General features: G+C 36.8%; 1 protein-coding gene and 1 long non-coding RNA gene across 15 annotated transcripts in view; one reads left to right on the top strand and one right to left on the bottom strand.

Annotated features, from left to right (window-relative positions):
- LOC145266513 (liprin-beta-1-like) overlaps positions 1-12,611 on the bottom strand; it is an 840,289-nt gene that overhangs the window by 477,995 nt on the left and 349,683 nt on the right. The gene's annotated exons all lie outside the window — the stretch shown is intronic.
- The window catches only part of LOC145266516 (uncharacterized), a 292,036-nt gene that overhangs the window by 98,933 nt on the left and 180,492 nt on the right, over positions 1-12,611 (top strand). The gene's annotated exons all lie outside the window — the stretch shown is intronic.

Here is a 12,611-nt window from a genome sequence, read left to right as displayed (position 1 = left end):
AAATAAGAATTGAATTACAATTAAGTTCACCAAGATAATCCAAGTTGGCAAATCTAAGGTATATTATAAATATTAAAGAATTAATATTTATAAAGTAATCTCAACTAGATGTAAAAGCTCGATAAAACCAAAAAGGAAATCTAGTGCATTAACGGGATCTGGTGCATTAACGGGAACGAGTTCACAGTTGGGGTTGACACTAGTTCACTAGCCCTTGGAGTTGCCCTTGAGGTTGATGATGGCATTATTGAAGATGCCTGTTGGCTTCATCCAGAGAATGATTCTAGGCACATAAACCTGGCCGAACTTGATGCCACATTGAAAAGAGTTAACCTGGCACTTCAGTGGCAAGCCAGGGTACTCTATATTATCATAGACTCTGTGTGCACTCATCGGTGGATAACCGATGCATTGACTGGAAGAGCACAGCTAACCACACAGGCAGCGGTTGAGACGTTGATATGAAGACGGCCCTCCACCCTGGTCGATACAATCAAAGAGTACAACCTGACCGTAGATGTAACGTGGATCAGGTCTGCAAGTAACAGAGCAGATGCGCTGACACGAGTACCACAACAGTAGCTGCTGGCTGATACCCGGAGAGGTTCTGAGATGTTGCAATAGCTGTGTGCAGCCGTCGCGTGTAATATGGATCCAGATTATATCAGTGAGATTCATCGGCGATGTGGACACCCAGGGGTTAAGCGAACATCGTATTGTGCCAAAATGGTTGACCCAGAAGTAAGAAGGGCAGATGTGAAGAGGCTAGTGGAAAGTTGCCAGACATGTCAATCAATCTAGCCGGCTCCGATACAATGGAAAAAAGGGCAATTAGGAGTGAGCGACACATGGCAGAGAGTGGGCATGGATATCACACATTATGGTGGCAATCGCTTCCTCAACCTCATCGATTGTGGACCTACACGCTTCGTGGTCTGGAGACCACTCGGGCACCAGGACTCCACCTACATTATTCGCCAGCTGTCATCTGTGTTCCTTGAAAGAAGCCCGCCTGAAAAGGTGCTGACTGACAATGACCCAGCCTTCTGCAACTGGCAGGTCAGGCAGTTCCTGAAGGAGTGGGGAGTGCGGCTAAGACTGCAGTGTGCTTATGTGCCATCTGGCAATGGTATTGCAGCATCAAAAGAATTGTGGCTAGGAAGCAGTGCACCGTTTCAGAAGCCTTATATTGGTACAGCATCATGCCAAAGGATGGCATCTCTTCAGGAACAGTGTCTGCCAACACAATTTACCAATACCGAGTCCAAGAAAAGGAAATCTACCGCCAACGAGGAAGGACAGGGGTCGTATGCACCAGGGGATCCTGTCTGGGTGAAGCCTCCGGGAAGCCGGTGCACTAATAGATATACACGGGGCCTAGTGACTGATGTTGTGAGTCAGCAATCAGTCATGGTTGACGGTGTGCCCTGTCATGCTAGGGATCTGAGGCCAGCGACACAGATGCAACCACCACTGGACGACGGGAGCAACTCTGAGTCTGAGGCCAGTGGGCCATCACTCTGGTTTGCACCATCTTCATCCTGATCAAGCAGCGACTCCAATATTAGTAGCCTCTCAGGATAGGCAGTGTTCTTCGACCCACAGACTGCGGATGAGAGCGCAAATGAACAACAGGCCTACACAGTTCCCCTTCGAAGAAGCACCCGCCGGAAGAGAGTGCCACCTCCCTGCCATCTCTGTGATCAATGAGATCAGGGGGGGGAATAGAAACGAACATGCAAACGGCCTACCTGTAAAGTGCCCACTGCCTACGTGTCTGCCTGTCATGCGCAGGAAAAAAAAAAACAAGATGGCGTCTGCAATATTTAACAGAAACAGTCTCATGTGATTTTGCGAAATTCACGTGGATGAATGCAATATAAAGCAGGTCGCTTGGAGGAGTAGGGAAGTTTTTTTTCACCGTACAGACGATTACTCCGTGCATTGGAACAAGTAAAGGAGGTTCCAGTTCTACAATCCGACTTAACTAATTGGTTGACCATCAGAATAGACAGCTACACAACATCCAAAAAAATCGCTCAACAGAAACTGAACAGCCAGCCATGAATGTACTTCCAGGACTGCACACAGAAACTACTGCTTCAATTGTTTGAACGTAATAGATCTTTTGAAACTAAAGTCGCCTATAGAAATGCCAGCAATCACAGCAAAATGGTTATAGAAAACACGAGTGTTGTATGCTTAGTCCATCAAGTCCAAAGTAAATGAACAGAAGCTTGGTTCTCATGAGTTTTGGTGAATAACAATCAAGGTTCTAAATAGATGCCTGCTCTCTATCCTAACCATCATCAATGGACCTAAGGTGATTTCATTAGCATCTGACAAAGCCAAGCTCTTTGCCAAGAACTTTGCAACAAACTCAACTCTATGCGATCAGGGTTTCCTACCTCTCGAATTTCCTTCAAAGATTGAAAGTAATCTGAGTGATATGCACATATCTGTTCATGATATTGCAACATGTATCAAAAACCACAATGCCAGCAAAGCAACTGATCCTGACAATATTCCAGTTATAGTACTGAAAAACTTGCAATTACACTCAAACTCACTTTTCGCTACAACTACTCTCAAACTCGAGCCGATTTTGAAGATGTGAGGTGGCATGAGGTGGCCCTCACTTAAAACCACACCAAAGACCAAAACCGTGGGTCGTCTGATGCATTGAGCAGTGCCGTTAAGTGTTGACCCGCCCAGATTTGCATTTTTAGGGTCTTGTTGTCATAACTTGGATTGGTAGAGAGCATGAATTCTACAGCAGCACATCTCCAATCTCGCTTGTTGGATATTGTGTCACTTTCAAACAGGATAAAAGGCTCCTATCGCTCTTGGGATTTGCACACAACTGCCCAAATAGCAGATGGTCTGCATCAAAGTGAAATGGAATCATGTTGTCTTTTCTGGGGTGACAATTTTATCGTTCCACCCTGTATATATATTTTAATGGTATATTCAATTGTATGTTTATTTGCAGGGAGGTTTTGCTGTCCTCCTACATATAGCGCATGGTAATCCTAAATTTGGCACTGGTATATGATACTGGTAGGGCTCAATGTTGTTTAACTTTGATGATCTAACAAGAACCTGTGTGTCAACGTGATTATGGTGATTATGAAAAAGTATGTACTTGCTTCTCACAAGGACAGAGATAGACACAAGGTCAGTTTTTAAAGTGTAAAAACTGCAGCTTCCCCCAAAAAGTGAATCACCACTGTTCTCTCTCATTGGCCATGAGAAGGCACAACTATCCCACTCATTCGCATCACTCAGTCAAACCACCCAACTCAACTCTACTGGGATGAAAACCAAACCTACTGTTAGCCACGGGCTATTAGTATCAACAATAAGCCATCAGAGCATTTTGCAGTTTAGACAACAAAATGAAAAAGTGGTCAAAAAAAACCCAAAAAACAATAAATACTACCAAAGGAAAGAAAAGTTACTTTTCTATCTACCTCGATTGCTTTTTCTCTTTGTTTTAACTTATTTTAAAGTGTTTATTTACTTTGAGACAAAAGTGGTATCGAGTTCTAAATTAAAACAAATAAATGTCTAACATTGGATAGTCATCTGAAGAGTTTCGATAATCGCTCAGAACTCGAAAATTAAGCAAAATACTGATAGAAACCCACCCAATTTAATGTCACCAATCATGCTAGAATGTAATGTTCTACCAGTATTTAGTTTAATTTTCGATTTTTGAGTGATTATCGAAACTCACCTTGATGGTTGTCTAATGTCATCTATTTGTTTTCTTGTTCTAACTTCTTTATTTTATGTGAGCGGTGAAAAAAAAAAGAAGGCCTTCAGAGTGCTACTGAAAGTGCCAAATAAAATTGAGGATGCCTTAAGAGTACTACTAGAACTAGTTACAGTTGCAATAGTGAGTTTGAGAGTAGTGATATGAAAAATGAGTTTGAGAGTTGTTGTTGCAAAAAGTGAAAAGTAGTAGTTATGAAAAGTGATTTTGAGAGTAGTGTTTTCGAAAAGTGAGTTTAAAAGCAGTGATTACAGAAAAGGGAGTTTGAAAGTAGTGTCCGTGAAAAGTGAGTTTGAGAGTTGTTGTATCAAAAAGTGGGTTGAAACTAGAAGTTTCGCTCACACCCTTTCCTTGTAGAGAAATTACAATAGTGAGGAAACTATAAATAAAATCTGAAGATAACATCTTTCAATTTGAAAAAAAATGGTGACTCATTTTCTGGGCTTTAATAATACATGATAACGTTAAAAATCGCGTTTAATTCTTGATAATATGAAATGATACAAATGGTCATTTAACTCCAATAGAATGAATCTTTTTTTTCTAAATTTTAGATACTATTTTTCTGAGGTTGCACTGATTAATAAAAATACTAATTTTGTAAGGGTTGTTTGTGTATTTTTGAAGTTTTAACCGGAGATACAACATATAAACACACAGGCAACTACATTTAAATAATATATATATATATATATATATATATATATATATAACTCAGGCTGATAGGAGGGGGCGCGGTGGATACTAGAAAGCTGATTGGCTAACTAGAAATCCTCAACATATATAAAAACAAGAAGCAACCACAAAATTCACGCATAAGCCTGACGAATCCTATAGTGGATGAAACGCAGAGTATTCAGTGTAGCTTAATCGCCATATATATTTTATAAATTACTATATATATATATATATATATATATATATATATATATATATATATACAAATTTATTGGGAGTAAGGAAGAGGAAAATAACAAAATATCAACGATTACTAAGACTCACCCAACCCTTTCGAAAGAATAAACTGCCCACTTTTCTATAAGCCAAAAAAACACAAAAAAACTGTTGTCCTTTTATGAATAGCTCATTACATGAATTTAATGCTTTAATTCTTTATTATTACAAAAAGTGTTTTGCCTATGTAAACTTCTTTTACTATTCCTAAACACACTTTTCTGTAACCACTACTCTACAACTCACTTTTTTGTAACCACTACTCTCAAACTCACCTTTTTGTAACCACTACTCTCAAACTCACTTTTTTGTAATCACTACTCTACAACTCACTTTTTTGTAACCACGACTCTACAACTCACTTTTTTGTAACCACTACTCTCAAACTCACTTTTTGTAACCACTACTCTACAACTCACTTTTTTGTAACCACTACTCTACAACTCACTTTTTGTAACCACTACTCTACAACTCACTTTTTTGTAACCACTACTCTCAAACTCACTTTTTTGTAACCACTACTCTCAAACTCACTTTTTTGTAACCACTACTCTCAAACTCACTTTTTTGTAACCACTACTCTACAACTCACTTTTTTGTAACCACTACTCTACAACTCACTTTTTTGTAACCACTACTCTACAACTCACTTTTTTGTAACCACTACTCTACAACTCACTTTTTTGTAACCACTACTCTCAAACTCACCTTTTTGTAACCACTACTCTCAAACTCACTTTTTTGTAATCACTACTCTACAACTCACTTTTTTGTAACCACGACTCTACAACTCACTTTTTTTGTAACCACTACTCTCAAACTCACTTTTTGTAACCACTACTCTACAACTCACTTTTTTGTAACCACTACTCTACAACTCACTTTTTGTAACCACTACTCTACAACTCACTTTTTTGTAACCACTACTCTCAAACTCACTTTTTTGTAACCACTACTCTCAAACTCACTTTTTTGTAACCACTACTCTCAAACTCACTTTTTTGTAACCACTACTCTACAACTCACTTTTTTGTAACCACTACTCTACAACTCACTTTTTTGTAACCACGACTCTACAACTCACTTTTTTGTAACCACTACTCTACAACTCACTTTTTTGTAACCACTACTCTCAAACTCACTTTTTTGTAACCACTACTCTCAAACTCACTTTTTTGTAACCACTACTCTCAAACTCACTTTTTGTAACCACTACTCTACAACTCACTTTTTGTAACCACTACTCTACAACTCACTTTTTTGTAACCACTACTCTCAAACTCACTTTTTTGTAACCACTACTCTCAAACTCACTTTTTTGTAACCACTACTCTCAAACTCACTTTTTTGTAACCACTACTCTCAAACTCACTTTTTTGTAACCACTACTCTACAACTCACTTTTTTGTAACCACTACTCTCAAACTCACTTTTTTGTAACCACTACTCTACAACTCACTTTTTTGTAACCACTACTCTCAAACTCACTTTTTTGTAACCACTACTCTCAAACTCACTTTTTTGTAACCACTACTCTCAAACTCACTTTTTTGTAACCACTACTCTCAAACTCACTTTTTTGTAACCACTACTCTACAACTCACTTTTTTGTAACCACTACTCTACAACTCACTTTTTGTAACCACGACTCTACAACTCACTTTTTGTAACCACTACTCTCAAACTCACTTTTTTGTAACCACTACTCTACAACTCACTTTTTGTAACCACTACTCTACAACTCACTTTTTTGTAACCACTACTCTCAAACTCACTTTTTTGTAACCACTACTCTACAACTCACTTTTTTGTAACCACTACTCTACAACTCACTTTTTTGTAACCACTACTCTTAAACTCACTTTTTTGTAACCACTACTCTACAACTCACTTTTTTGTAACCACTACTCTCAAACTCACCTTTTTGTAACCACTACTCTCAAACTCACTTTTTTGTAACCACTACTCTACAACTCACTTTTTTGTAACCACTACTCTACAACTCACTTTTTTGTAACCACTACTCTACAACTCACTTTTTTGTAACCACTACTCTCAAACTCACTTTTTTGTAACCACTACTCTACAACTCACTTTTTTGTAACCACTACTCTCAAACTCACTTTTTGTAACCACTACTCTCAAACTCACTTTTTTGTAACCACTACTCTCAAACTCACTTTTTTGTAACCACTACTCTACAACTCACTTTTTGTAACCACTACTCAACAACTCACTTTTTGTAACCACTACTCTACAACTCACTTTTTTGTAACCACTACTCTACAACTCACTTTTTGTAACCACTACTCTCAAACTCACTTTTTGTAACCACTACTCTCAAACTCACTTTTTGTAACCACTACTCTACAACTCACTTTTTTGTAACCACTACTCTACAACTCACTTTTTTGTAACCACTACTCTCAAACTCACCTTTTTGTAACCACTACTCTCAAACTCACTTTTTTGTAACCACTACTCTCAAACTCACCTTTTTGTAACCACTACTCTCAAACTCACTTTTTTGTAACCACTACTCTCAAACTCACTTTTTTGTAACCACTACTCTACAACTCACTTTTTTGTAACCACTACTCTCAAACTCACTTTTTTGTAACCACTACTCTACAACTCACTTTTTTGTAACCACGACTCTCAAACTCACTTTTTGCACAAACTATTCCCAAAGTCCCTTTTCGTAAACACCACTCTCAGACTCACTTTTCGCAACAACAACTTTCAAACTCACTTTTCTCTAACTACTATTCTCAAACTCACTTTTCGCAACTTTTACTCTCAAATTCATTTTTTGCAACCACTACTCTCAAATGCACTTCTCATAACCAGTACTCTACAACTCACTTTTCTGTAACAACTACTTTCAAACTAACTTTCTGCAAAATCCTACTAAAAATGCACTTTTTGATACCACAACTCTGAAACTCAATTTTCACAACAACTACTCTCAAACTCACTATTCTGTAACCATTACTGTCAAACACACTTTTATGTAACCATTACTCTCAAACTCATTTTGTGCAACTCTCAAACACTCTTCTTAAATCACTTTTAACAAACACTATTCTCAAACTCGCTTTCCTGAAACCACTACTCTTAAACTCTCTTTTCGATACAACTTTTTTTTTTTTTTAAATTTAAATCTTCACCCCAAACAAGGCAAGTGCCACTTTGAAGTAGGGGGCTACTATCGGGGACATTTTGCGGGGGCATTATAAAGGGAGATGAGTAGAAAGATGTTTGTTCACATTACACTTGAACTTCTGCATATCAGTACAGTTGGGAAAGCAGTATCCCAGAAGGGAGTTCCAAAGACTTGCAGTTCTGGGAAAGAAACTATTAGAGTAAAAGGCTTTCTTACACCTAGGGATCTCTACTGTAAAAGGGTGGGACTTAGTTGCTTGTCGGGTTTGTCAGGGGTAGTCACGTTGAGGAGGTTGCAGTTCATCAGAGCAGCCACCATTAAAGTATTTGTAGAACAGACAGAGGGATGCAACATTTCGTTGATGGGACAGAGGCTGAAACCTAGATGACAGTTCAGGACCTATCAGGTTGGCGACTCTCTTTTGAACCCTGTCCAGAAGTGAGAGACAAGCAGCAGATGCACCAGTCCAAATGTGACAGCAATAATCCATACATGGGCGAATGGTGGCCTTATAGAGGTACAGGATACTTTCAGGTGTAAGTAATTTTCTGGCATGGTAGAGAGAGCCTACCTTCTTTGCAGCAGTCTTGGCAATGCTTTCAATGTATATATACCAGTTCATGTTCCCTGTAAACGTTAGGCCGAGGAGTTTAAAGTAAGTACTTTCAGGCAATGTGTTCTTGACCATTGCTATTGGTGGTAGAAAAGGTTTCTTGTAGTTATTGAAGGAAACAAGCTTAGTCTTGGCAGCATTGAATGTGACCATCCATTTTTGTCCTTATTCCACTACAGATTAGAGGTCATCCTCTAGTGATTCTGCCATTTCCTTAGACATGTGTTCATTTGTTTTCCCCTCATGCCTGTTATAGAAGGTGGTGTCATTGGCAAATATACCCATCTCCGAAACAATTTTATCAGGGAGGTCATTTATGAATATCAGGAACAATAAAGGTCCAAGGATAAACCCCTGGGGTACTCCCACATTTATATCATATTGTTTAGATGTACGACCGTTGAGAACAACTTGGATTTTTCTCTTACTTAAGAAGGATTTAATTACATTATGTATTCTTCCAGTGATACCATATGATCTAATTTTCCTTAGAAGACCATCGTGCCATACCCTGTCAAAAGCCTTAGATATATCAAGGGCTACCGCTCTACCCTTTTCTGCTTTGTCCAGTGAACAGTATATACGTTCAGAGACTACAGTTAAGATATCTGCTGTTGAACGGGCTTGCCTGAATCCATATTATTTGTTGGTCAGGAGTTTAGCAGCTGTTAGATGTTGGACTAGGGCTTGATTAACTAAAGACTCAAATATTTTGGCGAAAAGTGGGAGGAGGCTAATGGGGCGATAATTTAGTGGGTCAGTTCTTTCACCAGAGTTCTTGAAGACTGGTACCACAGAAACGGTTTTCCAGCAGTCGGGAAAACAAGATTCGTTTAGGTATTTATGGTAAAGTTTGGAGAGAACTGGAGCAATCTCAGCAGAGCATTTTTTTATTAGCACAGCCGTGATGAGATCTGGTCCACATGCTTTTGAGGTGTCTAGGTTTTTTTATGATACCATGCACCTAATAAGGGGTGATTTTCAAATCGTCTAGTGTGGTGTCTGTCCGCAAAGGAAAGTCGGGGGGGGGGGAGTGGTGTATCGGGTCCAGTGTGAAGTTTGAGGCAAACCGACTGGCAAGCAGATTTGCCTTGTCGGTTGCCGTGCAAGCAACCTCATGATTGTTTGATAGTGGGGGAATCATTGACTGCCCATTATTTACTACACTATTGTAGATTTTCCAAAAGTCACGGGTTCCTAATTTCTGTGCTTCAATGCGTTTCCTGGTGGTTTCAGTGTAATCTGTCTTAGCTATCGCTATTACTCTCTTACAATTATTTCTGGCTTCTATATACTTCTGTCTGTTTGAACGGACTTATGTCAGTTGAATTTGCGGAACGCATGCTGCCTTTGAGCAATAGCAGCTGCACAAGCAGAGCTAAACCATTGAGGAGAGTGGGGTTTGCTATAGAATTTCCGTGTGGGAACATGTGCCTCAATAGCAGTTTTTAACCATTCAGTAATCTCATTTGCACACTGTTCAGCTGGAAGAGAAAAGATATTTTGCCATGGGGCATCATGATGACTTCCCTGATGGCTTCCCAGTTGGCCTTTTTGTAATACCTCGTTGTTTTGAGTAGTGGGTCTTCAGTTTTAGGGCGATAATTTAGGGGGATTTCTACCATTATCACAGCGTGATCAACAACTACTCTCAAACTCACTTTTCTTACCACTACTCTACAACTCAGTTTTTGCAACAACAACCCTCAAACTCACTTTCCACAAACACTACTTTCAACTCCCTTTTCTCTAACCACTGCGTTCAAACTCACTTTTCGAAAGCACTACTCTCAAAATCATTTTTCTACTACTTTTTACTACTTTTCACTTTTTGCAACAACAACTCTCAAACTCATTTTTCATACCACTACTCTCAAACTCACTTCTTGCAATAACTACTCCCACAATCACTTTTCAAAACCACTACTCTTAACCTCACTTTTCACAATTACTCATTTTGAAACTCACTGCTCGCAACTACCACTCTAAAACTTACTTTTCGCAACTACTTCTCATAAACTCACTTTCTGTGACTACTACTCTCAAACTTACTTTTCACAACTACTACCTTTCAACTTACTTCTTGCAACTACTAGCCTCAAACTCACTTCTGAAAACTACTCCTGTCTATCTTACTTCTCGCAATTATTAACCTCGAACTCGCTCCTCGCAGCTACTAGCCTCTAACTTTTTTCTCCCATTATTGCAAAACCGTCTAAAATTTATGATGCTACATTGATTTGTGAAAAATGTATTTTTTCATCATTTATGACTAGATGTTATTTTAATAAATATATATATAACATATACTCTTTATTATTAAAAATGATTAACTGGTTGACTGTTTTACGTTACGTAAGATTTAAAATTAATTTTTGTTTACAAAAAAAAAACATTGTGGCATGGAGTGGTAATTGAGAAAAGTCGTTAAGAGAGAGAGAGAGAGAGAGAGAGAGAGAGAGAGAGGTCAAAACCACAAGAGAGATAAGAAATAGAAAGAAAGTGAGAGAGGACGTGGAGATAAGGGAAATTAAAGTTAAGGAGAAATAAAGATAAGAAAGAGAGGAAGATAAAGTGGAAAAGGTAAAAACAAAAAGAGGTAAGTGAAAGAGAGGGAGAGGGGGAAAGAGATTAAATTAAAGACTAGACAAAATATATATTATTTAATTGGAATTCATTATTGAGATGAGTATTATTTATTAATTTTATCTATTGCGGACTATTATTCTCATCTTTCTTAGTTGTTGTTTCGCGACGTTTTGGCCAACTATTCCTCTGGCCTTCGTCGAGTACTAACCGCGACGAGATAGGTACACTGAATCTCCTAATTGCATCCTTAGCAATTACTGCCTTCCATAGTTATTGTCGTCAGATGTCTGAAGATAGCGGTTTCAATTTTACCCAAAGTTGGCCAGAGGTTTACTTGGTCAAAACGTGATGTGACGACAACAACTAGGGATGGCAGTAATTGTTGAGAATGCAGTTAGGAGATTCAGAGTTCCTATCCCATCGCGGTTACCACCGGACGAAAGCCAGAGGAATAGTTGGCTGAAACATCATGAAACAGCAACTAAAGAAAGATGAGGATGATAGTGTGCAATAAAAAAAATTAATAGACAAAATATGCAGAAATAAATTCAGGAGAGAAAAAGGGCGAAGGAGTGATTACTTCTTTCTGTCATTTCTTTTCTTTCTAAAAACTCTAACTTGTTCAAATCTTTATCAAACAAATCAAATAATATTCAACAACAAAAATAATAAAAAAACAACTAAATCTTGAAACACGTGAAAAAAAAAATACAGCGAACCCATTCTTAAGTTGGATTTAACCAAATCTGTGAGTTACATAACGAAAATGCTATTTTAAATTGAAAAAAAATGGATTGTCCGACAGACAAAATTACAGTTTTAGATGCATTGACACATCTAAAACTCAAACTAATTTATATCAATAAATATGATTAAGCAAAAACAATAAATCTTTAAAAAGTGAAGCAAAATCAAACATAAAACAAAAAATTAATTAAATAATAAACAATTAAAAAATTAATTAAATAATAACAATTAAAAAATTAGGAAATAATTCAAAAAAGTAAAAAGCTGAAAAATTAAAAATATAAAAAGTTCAAAATTCAAAACAGTCGAAATAATAAAAATAAAAATAAAAAATTAAGTAAAAATTGCAAAATTAAACAATATATGAATAAAAATAAATTAATTTAATAAAATATTAAAAATTTTAAAGATTAAAGATTAAAATAAAAATTGTGAAATAAATCAAAGCTGACAAAAAATAAAAGTAAAAATAAATAAATATAAAAAATAATATTAAAAATAAATATTCAAATATTCAAAAAATTCTATCATAAAATAAAAATTGAATAAAAATAAAAATATATTTAATAAAATAAAATAAATAAAGATAAGGAAATAAAATAAAAGAAATAAAATAAAACAAACAAAATATTTAAAAAGTATTAAATAAAATATGAATAAAATATAATAAATAAAAAACAAAAAAAACATTAAAAATTTTAAATTTTTAAAATTTGATAAAAAAAATAAAAATTCATCAAAAATGGAAATAATAAAAATATAAT

The sequence above is a fragment of the Euprymna scolopes genome, chromosome 41 (assembly GCF_053919585.1).
Source record: "Euprymna scolopes isolate OS-2025 chromosome 41, ASM5391958v1, whole genome shotgun sequence".
Lineage (NCBI taxonomy): Eukaryota > Metazoa > Mollusca > Cephalopoda > Sepiida > Sepiolidae > Euprymna > Euprymna scolopes.
The sequence above is the reverse complement of the archived record's forward strand: the minus strand, read 5'-3'. Positions and strand labels throughout refer to the sequence as shown.